The 16,322-nt window shown below is 43.2% G+C and overlaps 1 protein-coding gene and 1 pseudogene across 1 annotated transcript in view; one reads left to right on the top strand and one right to left on the bottom strand.

The window, feature by feature from the left end:
• Nucleotides 1-8,277, bottom strand: part of kynu (kynureninase) — a 253,690-nt gene extending 245,413 nt beyond the window's left edge. The window contains exon 1 of the mRNA XM_033024701.1: nt 8,041-8,277. The gene's annotated coding sequence lies outside the window, so the exon portion shown is untranslated. The remainder of the gene's footprint in view (nt 1-8,040) is intronic.
• The window catches only part of LOC116974895, a 51,517-nt pseudogene continuing 36,658 nt past the window's right edge, over nt 1,464-16,322 (top strand).

Below are 16,322 nucleotides of genomic sequence, written 5' to 3'. Positions count from 1 at the left end.
AAGGCTGCCTGGGTCCTTGAATGGAATCGAGGGGAGAGGTAAAGCGACAAGTATAGCATTTCCTGCGGTTGCAAGGGAAAGTACCCGGGGAGGGGGTGGTTTGGGTGGGAAGGAACGAATTGACCAGGGAGTTACGGAGGGAACGGTCTCTGCAGAATGCAGAAAGGGGAGGAGATGGGAAGATGTGGCCAGTGGTGGGATCCCGTTGGAGGTGGCGAAATGTCAGAGGGATTATATGTTGTATGTTGTATCATCATGTACAGGGGTAATAATTTGTAGGGCAAAGTAAATACATTTTGGGTGGAAAACACAGATTGTGGCAAAACAATAGGTGAATGCATCCATTGAACTTTACATTCTTTATAGAATAATTGAATTTGTGAAATTGAATTTTATTGCACACTTTCTGAGTGGTTTCATGAATGTGTTGTGAGAAAGAGGGAAATGTGATGGTCAGTGCAGTAAAACTAGCAGGGATTTGTGGTTGGGTTAATTTATAATCCATTAATTATGTCAGCAAAGAGCCTCAGGTGAAAAGGAGACAGTATAACTTATGAGGGCGAGACATGAAACTGCAGGTACTGAAATGTTGAGCAAAAGCAAACTGCAGAAGGGGTTGAATCCATTCATAGATGCTTTCTGACATGCTGAGTTCCTTCAGCAGGTTGGAGTATGAGTTGTAGCATCTTTTCCTCTTCCTATTCGTCTGCACTGTGCTGTTCTCTTATAATGGGGTTAGCTTAAACGATACAATTAGGGAGTGCACAGTGTGCAGCACTAGAGTTGGTGCCTTGCAGCACCAGAGACACAGGTTCAATCCTGACCTTAGGTGCTGTCTGTATGGAGTTTATACATTTTCCCTGAGACAGCATCTTTTTTCCCAGGCTGTAATGGAAGCCAGCGAACTACACTCCAACTACACATCTTATATCTGGGGTAGGGAAGTTACCTGAAGGGGTTCTCAGAGATAGGAGTTATTTGTATCAAGAAAAGCAAAAGACTGCATGGAAATGCCAGCATGGCTCTGTGCAAGTTTGATTGAGTATTGAATTGCATTGCTGCATGGCAAATTCATTTCACTGTACCTTAGTTGGTGCATGTGACAAATAAATGTGATCCTTGAACCTTGAACCTTGAACCTTGAAGAGGTGTCCAAAAGGATTGATGATGCCAAGGTTGTAGACATTTCTTGCATGGACTTACCAATATCTTTGACAAGATCCTGTATGGTAAACTGGATGTGAAGATCAGAAGACAGGCTGTCCCACTGCGGCAACCTAATTGGCGAGTTTAGAAGAGTTTAGGAGAGTTTAGGGCAGCGGTTCTTAACTTGGGGGTCGTTTCAGGTTTTTCCAGGGGTCATGGAGGGGTCATAAATAGCATATCAATTAGTTGAGCCCATTTTTATGAACCTAACAAAGGTACATACCACACACAGTATTTGGTCGCGTATGTGCGCACATATGCGCACACAAACCGTTTGTGTTGTGAACCATGTCCGGCTTCACAAGCATCGTTCAAAAATCCGTGGTCAAGCCGCAATAGGTTATCTGTGCCAAGGTTTTGTGCAACGAGAGCATGAAGCCCAGCAAACTGAAGATCCATTTGGAGTCTTGTCACAGCGACCTGTCAGGGAAGGACTGTTCTTGGAGCCATTGGCCACTACCACTCAGGGAGAAGATGTGTTCAGAATGCTGGAAGCCTTCCTCATCAAACATGAGCTTGGCTGGAGACGACTTGTTGGGGTGTGTACAGATGGGGCACCTTCCATGGGCGGATGCAAATCTGGCTTCAAAGCCTTCGTGAAGGATGTCACTCCCCATGGATCCTTCACCCACTGCGTGATACAGCGCCATGCTTTAGCATTGAAGGCTCTCCCTCCTGATCTTCGAGAAGTGCTTTCAGATGTGGTGAAGATTGTGAACCACATCCGAGGGAGCGCAACAAACTCAAGAAACTTCAAAGCGATATGTGAAGAAATGGACGCCAATTTCTCTGTTCTGATATTCCACACAGTGGTGCTCTGGCTTTTGCGTGGTATAGTTCTCAATCGTGTGATTCAACTTCGAGAAGAAATAATGCTGTTCATGGAGAGAGGGTGTACCAAGAAGGAGAATCAGCTTCATGAAAAGATGCAGGATGAAATGTTTGTGATGTAGGTTGCTCACTTGGCTGACTTCTTCACTGAGGTGAATTCAAGGAAATTCAAGGTAAGACCTTCCACTACCCGCAACCTCTGGCAACCACCTTCAACTAACATCGCAACCGGCTTCGACTGTGGGACAGGGGCATTACAAAGACCTCCTAGGACCTCATGTCGGCCATGCTGCGAGTATGAGTCAAGGGCAAACGCTTTTCAACTCACCAATTAGGTCGCCATAGTGGTTCAGCCCCTTTAAGACTCAGGATGAGCAAGCCGTCTGGCTATACAATTGGCTTAGTGATGGAGGCAGAGGGTGTAGTGGAGATTTATTTATTCAAATTGAAGGCCTGCGACCAGTGGTGTGCTGCATAGATCAGTGCTGTGTGCTGTTCTTTGGCATATAATTAATGATGTCGATGAAAATGTAGGTGGAATGACATACACAGTTAATGACAAGGCCTTGGATGGTGTTGATGAATGGAGAGAAGGAGGAGTGCAAGTACATACTCCTGTAAAAGTACAAATACAGGTAGGCAGGTGGTGAAGAAGGCACATGGCAAGCTTGCCATCATTAGCCATGACAGTAAGTACAAGAGATTGGATGTCACATTACAATTGTATGAAATGTTGGTGAGACAGCACTTGAAGGATTTATGTCACCATGCCACAGGAAGGATGTGATAACTGGAGAGGGTGCAGAAAAGATTCATTAGAATATGGTCCAGACTGGAGGGCCTGACTTTCAAGGGGAGATTAGATAATCTGGGTATTTTCCCTAGAGTGAAGGAGGTTGAGGTACATAAAGTCATGAGGGGGAATAAATAAAGTAGATAGTTACAGTTGCTTTCCCAGGATAGGAGAGTCTAAAACTAGAAAGCATAGGTTTAAGGTAGAGGGAAAATATTTAATGAAGACCTGAAAGGTAGGTTTTTCATAAAGAGGGTCGCATGTATATGGAGTGAGCTCATCAGAGGAAGATATAATTACAATGATTGAAAAATATTTGGACAGGTACATGGATAAAGAAAGGCTTAGAGCGGTATGGTTCAAGTCCAGGCAAATGGGATTAGCTCAGATAGGTATTTGGGTCAGCAAGGATGAATTGGGTTGAAGGTTCAATCCATAAATCTATATAGCGGTTTCTCTGTGCTGAGAAATTAATTCAACTATATATTGCAAACTTCATGATATTTGTTATCTCTCCAGCAGAAATGTGAAAGAAGCCAAACGCACACGAAATTAAGAATCCCAATTACCATGAAAGCTAGAGGCAATGTTGCTCCTGTCATATTTGAGGTCTAACTGTCACTGTAGCAATTGTATCAGTTTGTGAAGAGAAGATTTCCTTATAAACTCTCATCAGATATTAGTTCTGGCTGGGAACCTCACTTTCTCTCCCCCTTCTCCAGCAATTTATTGCACTCTGCGAGGTCTCACTTTGTTCTTCCTGTTAGGCTCAGGTTTTCGAGGAAGACTGTCAGGCTATCTATATCTGAATTAAAAATATTGCTGCGACAACTTTCTAATCGGCAATAGGGCATTTCAGCACCAGCCAGAACATTCCCAGCAGAGGAGTCAATCTCCGTAGCAAAGCTCCATCAACATATTCAGAAGAAATAAAGCAACAATTGAGGTATAATTAAATCATGCTGGTTATGTTCTTCTATTTAGTTTAACGCTGTGCAAGTCAACCCAGTGTACAATGGAGAGTGGAGCTGGAAATAGCAGTGTTCGTATCAAAGTAAACATCCACATTGTCATTATCATCTTGGTCTTCTGCATGCTATTAGCAATCACAAGGTGGTCACATACAACATTTTACATTTTAAATGGCATTAATATTTCTGAGTGAGGTTTCTATAGCTATTCTCAGATTCAAATCTGGACAGGCATCGTGAACCCTCTAGTCCCATAAACTGAATATATCAGCTTAGAGCAGCAGGAAAATTGTCAGTTTAAATTTTAATATAAAAGGAAGGTATAGAGATTGAATGGTTGAAGAAAATAATTCCAGTTTTTCAATCTTTGACAATTGAAAGTGAAGTCTTCAAAAAGGAGTAAGGTGAAAATTGGTGCTGAGTGAGAGGCCAGAGATGAAAGAGCAGATATAGATTAAGTTTTAAACGTATGCGGATGTTACAGATAAAGAGGCAAGGGCCAGTGAGAGATCTCGGGTAAGAATTAAATACGTGATGTAGCAAGACACATCAGAGTGAATCATACTGATTGTTTGCAACCAATTGTTGTGCATACCTCAGGGGACGACAAAGGACCTCTGGGCCGCTGCCTGTCGAGAGGAGCCACCTCTGAACACAGCCCCGAGTCACCACCATCGACGGAGAAGGGGGCCGTACGGACAGTTGCCAAACCCCGAGGGGATGCCAGCCATGGTACCTGCCTGCAGTAGGCCCTGCGACTGAGGCTCATTTCCTGCTCACCCCCGAAGACCGGGCGCCCGAAGGAGGAGAGAGTCGGACCTGTGGATGCTGGACAGTGGGCTGGTAGGAGGAGGTTAGCTGGAAAGGGGGGGGGGGGGGGCCGGGGGAGAATGGGCTCGAGAACAAGGAGGAACCCAGCGAGGAGGGAGGGGTGCTTAGAACTATCAGAAGCCATCGGGACTCTAATGAGTACTTTTGGAGCTTTGTCGCGCCAGATATGTTGCGACTCTTTGCGCACTTTGTGTATTTTATGCAAAAACAAAGAATTTCACCGTACCTAGGAGCATGTGACAATAAAGTATTGAATCATTGAAACATTGAGTTATTGGCATCACCTGTACTTCACAAAACCAATTTATAAAGGGATCTTAAGAAGCGCTTTTTAATGTAAAAATAAACAGCCTACCTTGCGTTGTCCCCTACATGAGATCCGTCCCGTTGGCGGCGGTCGCGGGTTTAGAGGATGATTTTTAACCTACTTTAACAATTAAATTAACCAATATAGTTTAAAAATAGCTGCAGCGAACTAATGTCGCAGCGATTTTTCGTCAGCAACTAGGCAGGCTGAACAACCTCAATTTGAATACCCTAGAGAAAATCGCGTTTTAAACTCGCCCCCCCCCCCTCAAAGGCGCCAAAATCGCTCACACGGGCAGCGACAGATCTGCAGCGCCGCTGAAGGTAGGTTTTGCAACATACCTAATTTATTCTGAGCTGAATGCCTGAATATGTTTTATATCTGTCTATTCAACTTCGTTCTGGCTCGGCTGCAGTCAGTTGAATGGATTTAGAGGCTTCAGAAATTGTTGGATATTGCCTGGTCCATCGCAAGTATTCACCTTCCTACCACTGAAGGCATCTACAGGAAGCATTGCCTCAACATGGTCGCTGATGTCATCAAAGAACACGCTGGCCACACTCTCACCTCACGGTTACCTTGGGGAGGAAGGTACAGGAGCCTGAGAACCATTACCTCCAGGTCCAAAAAACAGCTTGTTCCCATCAACCATCAATTTTTTGAACCACTCTGTAGAAGCCTAACCACAACCCAATCTCAATAGTGAACTGCTGGTGAGTTTGTATAAGGCTGCACTACAAACTTCGGCTTAATCCATTCTAATCTGGTTTGCTAAGTATAACTGATAATGTATTTGATGTATTGTTGCAATAATGAGCCTGTAAATCTGCAGCAAGTAAGAATTATAGTGTTCCGGTCCCATATGACAACTACATCCGATCAGCAGAGAAGAGAAGATTATTGGCTGCAATCTTCCCTCCATTGAGAAACTGTACACTGCAATGGCCAGGAATCAAGCGGGCAAGATCATCTCTGACCCCTCTCACCCTGGCCACAAACTCTTTGAATCACTTCCCTCTGGAAGGCGACTCCGGACTGTCAAAGCTGCAACAGCCAGACATAAAAACAGTTTTTATCCACGAGTAGTTGCTCTACTCAACAGCCAAAAATCTGTAGCCTTCCTTTGATCTGGTATTTTGTTGGTTCACATGCTTGATCAATGGTATTTTATACCACATACATACATACATACAATTCAATTTATTGTCATTTGGACCCCTTGAGGTCCAAACAAAATGTCGTTTCTGCAGCCATACATTACAAAACAAAAAGACCCGAGACACAACACAGTTTACACAAACATCCATCACATCGTTGTGATGGAAGGCAAAAAAAAACGTATCTCTCCACTGCACTCTCCCCCCCATGTCAGAGTCAAAGTCAAAGCCCCCTGCTGGCGATGGCGATTGTCCCGCGGCCATTAAAGCCACGCCGGGTGATGCAAGGTCGCGCACCGGGTCTTGGTGTTGGAGCCCCCGGCGTGCGCTCGCAGAGTCCCGCGGCCATTCCAAGCCGCGCGGGGCGGTGCTGTAAGGCCCCGCTCAGGTAATCTTCAACCCCGCAACTCGGGCGGGAGAAGTCGCCGTTGCGGAAGCCCCGAAAAGCGGTCTCCCAGCAGGGACCCGCGGGCTCCCGGTGCCGCCGTCCGCCAAACCCGCAGTTGCAGCCTCCGAAACTCCGGAGGTCGGATGGCAGCAGCGCTCCACCACAGCTCCACCCGCTCCGGACTCGGCCAGCCCCGTGACGGTGAGTAGTCGGCAGCTCCGCAGCTGGAACCCCAGGTCGTTCCTGTTGGAGGCCGCTCCACGTTGCAGCCCCAACGACAACGGAGACCCGACAAAGAAAAGGTTGGGTCTCCCGTGCAGGGAGAGATTTTAAAGTTACCCCCTCCCCACCCCCACCCCCCCCCCCCACACACATACCCCAACAAAAAAATAACAAAAACTACATAAAAACGAGACAGAAAATAAAAAAACACAGACGGACTGCAGAGGCCGTTACTGACAAGAGTCGCGCCGCCCACCACATTAATGTTTTATTATTATTAATGTTTAGTGTTTTCTGAGTCATTTTTAACTGTCACTGTATGTCATGTTGTTACTTGTGGGTGGAGCACCAAGGCAAATTCCTTGTATGTGAATACTTGGCCAATAAACATACTTACTTACACAGAACACAAAGTGCTGGAGTAACTCAATGGGTTAGGCAGCATCTTTGGAGGAAAGGGATAGCCAGTGTTTCATGTCAGGACCCTTCATCAGACTGATCGGACTGATCTGAAGAATAATCCCAAACCAAAACATTTCCTCCGCAGATGCTGCCTAACCCGTGAAGTTACTCCAGCATTTTGTGTTTTGATCGATTCCAGCATCTGCAGTTCCCTGTGTCTACATTTGACAATTCCACACACTTGTCTCCTGACTCTTGAGTGTCTGGGGTTGTAAAGGTACATGGATGTACGTGGTTTAGTTTGTTTATTTAATAAAATCGTAATAGAACATAGAACAGTACAGCACTAGAACTGGCCCATTAGCCCTTAATGTCTGTGTTGAAAATAACACTAAGACCAAATCTTAGCTGCCTGCACATAATCCATATCCCTCTATTCCTGCATATCCATATGCCTATCCAAAGGTTCCTTAACACTATTGTATTTGCCTCAAATATCACCTCCAGGCTCTCATCACTCCCTGAATTATATTACCCACGTACACATAGGAGCAATTTACTGAGGACAATCAACCCACTAACTGCACATCCTTGTGAGATGGGAGAAAACTAGTGCACAGAGCAAACCCATGCAATCAACTATAATGATTTTGTGTAATTTACGGTCAATTCAATCCCCTCATTGTTTAAAGATAATCCAATTTTACATATTACTATGGACTACCTGGTCAGTAACAACCCCTCATTCTACCATGTCATAATTTTAGTAATCAGGCTAGGATTGTGTGGAATGGGGAAAGAGGGTGGTGGGTGGAAGGAAGGGTTGGTGAGAATGAATGAATGAATGGCAGAATGATTAATGGAATCTTCATTTCAATAACACTAAACATGAAGAATAAAATAAAATTGAGCAATAGTTAAAAGTGATGTACCTGTAACAAAGTCAGCGAGCAGTTTGAATGACACAGTGGTATCACTTATGCTGGACTTCCTTGCAGCTAGACAGTTCCCTCCATTTGTTCAATGAAAATATGCATCATATGCACAAAGCTGGTGTTCTTGCACTGCAGGACTTTCAGTTTTTTTTTAAAAAGCTGACTTCAGATGGCATGTTAATTGCAAGAATTTCAACCCTATCTTGTGAATGATTAATGAACTGTGCTGGAAATGTTATGAAATGTGGCCCAGACTTGAAAGGGGACCTTTTTGCATTTTCCAATTCTATGCTGACAATATTGCCATTTAAAAAAAGAAAAAAGTGGGAACAAAAGCTTGAACTCTCTGTTACCAATTTACAAGAGGGAGAAGTAACAGTTGACTGGTTTCACAACCTTATTAAAACCCACACGATTGCTACTTTACCAATTGATTTCAAATATTAACAGGACGGGAAATCAATACCATTTACTTAGCAAATGTTTTGCATTGCAATGTCAGTAATTCAGCAAACAAGTTAAGCAACTGTTTATCTTTGCGTATTCACTTGGTAGATTGACTGTGCCCAAGCGACCTGGAAATCACAGCCACAATATAATCACATAATTTGTTTTCTTGGTATTAATAAAGGTGAAAAATCTGTAACAGAAAATATTTTTTTTCATTTTGTTCTATCTGCACTGGTCGTTAAAGTAAAATAAATTTTCCACCAAGCTAGCTGATAAAGAACGATTGCTGATGGGGAGAAAGAAGCTTTTATTTACAGTAATTAATTACAACCAGGGTAGTGCTCTTAGTACTCTACTGGGCTGTCATTTGCATTGTGATATAGCTGACCAGGTTGCAGCTGTGCATTCCTTCCCACCTGCTGCCTAATCCATTTGTCAACCAGCATCTGGGACAGATTAACATTGTGGATTGATTACTGCAGATGTCACATCAGTAGAAGTGGGAGATACACAGGCTAGGTGGATTAAGAGATTTGCTAACAATAATAATTTCGCAAATCCATGTTAGCAATAAATTATATTGACCACTGCTCTGGGGGCGTGCACTTTTGACCAGCTTGTCCATGTGGCATAAAATATATATCTCAGTACTCACATAAATCTGGAAATGCACTGCATTAAGTCAAAAGCATGTTGACAATGATATTGTCAAGAAAATAACCAGAGCATACAACATAGATGTAAGAAGGAACTGCAGATGTTGGTTTAAACTGAAGGTGGACACAAAATGCTGGAGTAATATCTCAACCCAAAATGTCACCCATTCCAGAGATGCTGCCTATCCCGCTGAGTCCAGCTTTTTGTGCATAAGACATAGGAGCAGGAATAAACCAATTGGCCTGTTCAGCCTCTTCCAGCATTCATTGTTCATAAAAGGACACAAAGTGCTAGTCAGGTTCGAACCTGGGTCTCTGGCGCTGTGAGGCAGCAACTCTACCACAGCATCACGGTGCCAACAAGTAGATATAATAGTTCTAAAATGTTTTAACATACCAATGCATCGTAATAGCCTCATTTATTTTCTACTACAGATAGGTTGAGACTCCCGGAGAGTTGGTAATCCTACTTAGTTTGAGTGCAGAACTTTATACCTTGTGTCTCAAAAATAGGGGAAAGAATGGTGGGCGCACGGTGGCGCAGCGGTAGAGTTACTGCCTTACAGCGTTTGCAGCGGCAGAGACCTGGGTTCTCTGGTGCTGCAAGCGCTGTAAGGCAGCAACTCTACCGAAGAGGGAGTGATCAGGGTGAGACCGGTCCTTGATTTTGCTGGTGTCCTTACCGAGGCAGCGTTATATGTAGAACTACGGGTGCTGTCTGTACGGAGTTCGTACGTTCTCCCCGTGACCGTGTGGGTTCTCTCCAAGATCTTCGGTTTCCACCCACACTCCAAAGATGTACAGGTTTGTAGGTTAATTGGCTTGGTGTATGTGTAAATTGTCACTAGTGTGTGTATAATAATGTTAATGTGCGGGGATTTATTCATGTGTGTATATATTTATATTATGGTATATGGACACACTGATCTGTTTTGTAGTAAATGCCTACTATGTTCTGTGCGCTGAAGCAAAGCAAGAATTTCATGGTCCTATCAGGGACACATGACAATAAACTCACTTGAACTTGAACACTGATCAGTTCGGACTCGGTGGGCCGAAGGGCTTCTTTCCGCGCTGTACCTCTTAACCAAAATAAACTAAAGCAAACTAAACTAAATTGGAGGAGACTCGTAGAAACTACAGCAAAGACCAGCCAATCTGATTGATCAGTTTCTGTACTGTGTACCATATGTAGTTTATTGTTGTCATGTGTACTGAGGGACAGTGAAAAGGTTTAGTTTGCATGCTATCCAGTCAAAGAACCCTTTAACCTTTATCCTTTATCTGTATACTGTAGACTGCTTGATTGTAATTGTGTATAGTTACATGATTATAATCAAGCATGATTACAGTCAAGCAATCCACTGTGCGTAGAAAAATGATAAAAGGGACAACATTAAGTGCAAAATAAAGTCTGATTAAGGTCTCTAATGAGGTAGCTGGAAGGCCAGGACCACACTCTAGCTGATGAGAGGTCCATTCCGTTACCTGATAACAGCTGGGAAGAAAATGTCCCTGAATCTGGAGCTAGGCTTTTTCAAATTTCTGGAGTTCTTGCCTGATGGGAGCAGATTGGTACAGGTGTCAGGAGTTACGGGGAGAATGGGGTTCGGAGGCAGAGATAGATCAGCCATGATTGAATGGAGGAGTAGACTTGATGGGTCGAATGGTCTAATTCTGCACCTATCACTTATGACCTTATGAACTTAAGAGAGAAGAGGGAGTGACCAGGGTGAAACTGGTCCTTGATTTGGCTGGTTTCCTTGCCGAGGCAGCGTGCTGTGTAGAATGTATGGTGGTTTGGGCTACGTCCTCTAAAAATCAAACTTTCTTCAAAAATTCTTAATAGTTCCAAGTTATTATGTAATATACATCATTCAAAAAGATTACTTGTTGCCAATTAAGTAACAAATATCTATTTATATCTAATTATGATCATTTGACATCATTAGATGACACTCAGCGTTTTGCTGAAGTAAGTTTTCTTTTTTCAGCATTAATGAGATTCTGAGCACTTTCCACAAATCCTATTTTCCTGAACTTGTCAATAGCTCTCAATGATTGTGGATTGTTACATCCACTGCAATCTATTAAGATTTTCTAATTGTCTGCAATTGTGCCTGATGTAAAACAATCCTCTGGAAAACAAATTCTAATGCCATGTGATCTGGTGGTTCAATATGTCTAACGGCTCTCCAAAACTCCAATGTTAATACCAGATTTGTAGTTTGAAAACGATCGCCCAGTGTACGTTTGGTCTCACTGATGTATAAGAGTCCACATTTTGAACAACGGATAGAGTAGATGGGCTTGGAGGAGGTGCAAGTGAACCACAGCCTAACCTGAAAGGACTGTTGGGGTTTTTGGACGGTCGGGGAAGTAGGTATAAGGGTAGTTGTTGCATCTCCTGAGGTTGCAGGGGATGATACCCGGGAAGGAGCTGGTTTGGGTGGGAAGGGATGAGTTAACCGGGGAGTTGTGGAGGGAATGGTCTCTGCAGAAGGCAGAAAGGGGTGGAGATTGGAAGATATGACTAGTGGTGGGATCCCGTTGGAGGTGACGAAAATGTCGGAGGATTATGTTTTTAGTATGCGATGGGGTGAAAGGTAAGGACTAGGGGTACTCTATTTCTGTTGCGACTCGGGGGAGAGGGAGCAAGGGCGGAGTAGCGGGGTACCATGAGGGCCTGATTTGTCCTGTTTTTTTTTCTCTTGCTTCCGGTTCTTTTTTCCCCACTCTCCTTACTACAATCAATCTGAAGAAGGGTCCCGACCCGAAACATCGCTAGTTCATTATCTCCTGGGAAGCTACCTGACCCACTGAGTTACTCTAGCTTTTTGTATCTTTCTGTCTTTCCAAGTCAGATCTATTTTCACATGGTCAAAAATAAAAGTTGATTCATTTTGCTAAATTTGAGCTGACAGTCTTGACTCAGTGGCAGGAAATGCATCACAAAGTTTAATAGTTACAGGTTCACACCACATTCAAGGGACCTGAATCTCTCCATGCTAATCGAAGAAGAATAGTAGAGTTTCCTGGTATGCTGGTAAAGAGCTATCCATTAACCATCAGCAATGTGTTCAATGCTGCAGTGCTTGCAGTGGTCTCTGCTGTCCAAAGAAGCACTACTGGAACCCCATCTTATCTGCATTACTTGCTACCAAGACAGATGTGTACAGCAATTTGTTCTTCCCCCGCACAATTAAAGCATGGAATAATCTTCACCGTACCATAGTTACCCAACCAGATACAACTAAATTTAAGGTAGCTCTTCCTTTCCAAAAATCCTTTCTGGCTTAAGTCTTCCCTCCACCACCTCCAGTTTAAATTCCATTTGGAATATTTTGGAGTACCAAGAAACCTAGAAGAACCAAGGGGAGCGATAACAATTCAAATGTCAAATGCACTTTATTACTGATAATATTTTTTGTTATAAAATATAATTGGTGTTCATTTTCCTTACCTTTTGACAAATTGATCATTTTTGCAGGGACATTTGACACTGACAATTGTTTTAGCTTCCACTCCTATGATTTCCTTTAATATTACTAATGCTGTGAACAAGGGCTGGAGTGTATGCTTTCCTTGGCAGTTCGCTGATTGCTGTGATGCTTAAAAAGATGACAAGTTCACACGGAGCCACCAAATGGCGATGCAACAGCCCCAAAGGCATTTTGCTCACACCTGTCATGAGCCTGATGCCCTTGTTTATAAATGTCTTCACAGGGACCTGCCATATGTCAAAGGTGAGTTATCTTTGGCAGCTTTATTTTATAGGATAGACAGCCTCACATTAGCACCATCTGCAGTAGGCCTTCAGAATTAGGAACTACACGCTGCAGGAAATTCTCTGCTCTTTAACATCCAACCCAGTGTCCAGCAAACAATGCAGTCCAGCACCTAAAACTTTCAGAAACAGTTTAGATTATTCTATTGCACTTACTGCAGTTCATGGGGACCGAGGGACAAGTGGGAGGGAATAACTGAAGGGAATCCACACTTTAGTCAGGAAATGGTGTTAGGTAAATGGTTGGGACTGAAGGCAGAGCCTGATGGTCTGCATCCCAGAGCACTCAAGGAGGTGTCCCTCGAAATCGTGGATACATTGGTGGTAATTTTCCAATGTTCCCTCAACTCAGGATCAGTTCCTGTGGACTGAAGGGTAGCCAATGTAACCACAATTTTTTAAGAAAGGAGGGATAGAGAAAACGGGGAATTATTTGACCAGTTAGCCTTACATCGGTAGTGGGGAAGTTGCTTGAGTCGATTGTTAAAGATGTTATAGCAACGCATTTTTAAAGCAGTGACAGGATCGGTCAAAGTCAGCATGGATTTATGAAGGGGAAATCATGCTTGACTAATATTCTGTAATTTTTTGAGGATGTAACAAGTAGAATGGATGAGGGAGAGCCAGTGGATGTAGTGTATCTGGACTTTCAAAAAGCCTTTGACAAGGTCACACACAAGAGATTAGTGTGAAAAGGTACTGATATGGATAGAAAATTGATTGTCAGAGAGGATACAAAGTGTAGGGATTAACGGGTCCCTTTCAGAATGGTCGACAGTGACGTGGGATACCGCAAGGCTCGGTGCTGGAACCGCAGCTATTTACAATATACATTAATGATTTAGATGAATGGGATTAAAAGTAACATTAGCAAATTTGCAGATGACACAAAGTTGGTTGGCAGTGTGAACAGTGCAGAGGATGCTATGAGGATGCAGGGTGATTTGGACAGGTTGGGTGAGTGGGCAGATGCATGGCAGATGCAGTTTAATATGGATAAATGTGAGGTTATCCACTTTGGTGGCAAGAACAGGAAGGCAGATTATTATCTGAATGGTGTCAGATTAGGAAAAGGGGAGGTGCAACGAGATCTGGGTGTGCTTGTACATCAGTCATTGAAAGTAAGCATGCAAGTACAGCAGGCAGTGAAGAAGGCGAATGGCCTTCATAACAAGAGGAGTTGAGTATAGGAACAAAGAGGTCCTTCTGCAGTTATACGACCCTGGTGAGACCACACCTGGTGTATTGTGTGCAGTTTTGGTCTCCAAATTTGACAAAGGACATTCTTTCTATTGAGGGAGTGCAGCGTAGGTTCATGAGGTTAATTTCTGGGATGGCGGGACAGTCCTATGTTGAAAGAATGTTAAAAGGGGATTGGATTGAAACATAGAAGATTATAGAGTTTGGACACGCTAGAGGCAGGAAACATGTTCCCAATGTTGGGGGAGTCCAGAACCAGGGGCCACAGTTTAAGAATAAGGGGTAGGCCATTTGGAACAGAGATGCGGAAAAACTTTTTCACCCAGAGAGTTGTGAATCTGTGAAATACTCTGCATCATAAGGCAGTGGAGGCCAATTCTCTGGATGCTTTCAAGAGAGAGTTAGATAGAACTCTTAAAGATAGCAGAATCAAAGTATATGGGGAGAAGGCAGGGACAGGGTACTGATTGTGGATGATCGCCCATGATTACAGTGGGGGTGCTGGCTCAAAGGGCCGAATGGCCTACTCCTGCACCTATTGTCTATTGTCTATTGTCTATTGAAAAAATACAGTTTTATTTGATAGATTTGAACTTGCGACCCAAGGAGTACAGTGAACCCCGTACATTCCTAGCTGAATCAATGCAGGTCTGATCTGTTCAGCTAGTCTCTCAATGTGTCCAGAATTGGGAAGGTTAAATGAGCTGCAGCACTGCCAGGTATTGACATGTACATCTGTGATGATTTCTGTTTCACATACCACCTGCACCTGATTAAAATTGAAGTCTTGCCTGTTAGAGTAATATATGAATTCTCCAAAGGTGCGCAGATGGGCGTGTGAAATCAATCTATCAAAACCCAAGTCATTGAGAAAGTCAAAAGTGACAAACAATCCTTCCTAAGCCATTTGCTCTTGCTTTGATGATATCATTAAACTGATAGAATATGAAATTCTAAGTAAAGCACCAGTGACTTGAGAAATTGCTTTGAATATTTTTGACAGAACATGATTTCACAGAGCAAGGTTCTGAAATATACTACGACCATAGAATGTCACTTTTGGTGGTACTTGCAGGAATATGATGCATGTTTTCATGTCACTTGAGATCCTCCCACCCATTTAGTTAAATATAATTTGTTGAAGACAGTATGTGGTACATCAGGAAGCACCCTCGTCTTTGTTGCCCGTTTTTTCTAAATTTAACTCACAGGATTGCTGCATTTACTATCCTTACATTTGACTGGAAGAAAGTAGCCCAAAGATATTTAAATACTTGAAAGGGAAAACTCAGGATGTAGACAGTGAAACTGCAACGTTGACAGCAAAGACTGTAAAGGAGCTAGAAATCAAGCATCTGTCCACACACACCTTTAACAAAGATTTCAACATAATATGATTAGTTTTAATCTGCAATTTGAGAAGGAGAAGGTTAAATCGGAGTCTCATTGATGCAGTTGAACAAAGGGGAATATGAAGGCATGAGAGAGGAGCTGGCCAAGGTAGACTGGAAAGGGATCCTAGCAGGAATGACAGTGGAACAGCAATGGCAGGAATTTCAGGGCATAATCCGGAAGACGCAGGATCATTTCATTCAAAAAAGGAAGAAAGATTCTAAGGGGAGTAGGAGGCAACTGTGGCTGACAAGAGAAGTTAGGGATAGAATTAAAAAAAACGTAAAGATATATAACACAGCAAAGATAAACCGGAAGCCAGAGGATTGGGAAACTTTCATAGGACAAAAGAAGGAAACAAAACGAGCAATACGGGCTGAAAAGATGAAGTACAAGGGGAAGCTGGCCAGGAATGTAAAGAAGGACAGCAAAAGCTTCTTTAGATATGTTAAAGGAAAAAGAATAACAAAGTCAAATGTGGGTCCCTTGAAGGCAGACACGGGTGAAATTATTATGGGGAACAAGGAAATGGCAGAAGAGATGAACAGGTACTTCGGATCAGTCTTCACTAAGGAAGACACAAACAATCTCCCAGAAGTACTGGAGGACAGAGCTTGGCCTGATGGTCTGCATCCCAGGGTCCTCAGGGAAGTGGCTCAAGAAATAGTGGATGCATTGGTGATCATTTTCCAATGTTCAATAGATTCAGGATCAGTTCCTGTGGATTGGAGGATAGCTAATGTTATCCCACGTTTCAAGAAGGAGCAAGAGAGAAAACGGGGAATTACAGAGCA

This window comes from Amblyraja radiata, chromosome 7 (genome assembly GCF_010909765.2).
Source record: "Amblyraja radiata isolate CabotCenter1 chromosome 7, sAmbRad1.1.pri, whole genome shotgun sequence".
NCBI lineage: Eukaryota > Metazoa > Chordata > Chondrichthyes > Rajiformes > Rajidae > Amblyraja > Amblyraja radiata.
The sequence above is the reverse complement of the archived record's forward strand: the minus strand, read 5'-3'. Positions and strand labels throughout refer to the sequence as shown.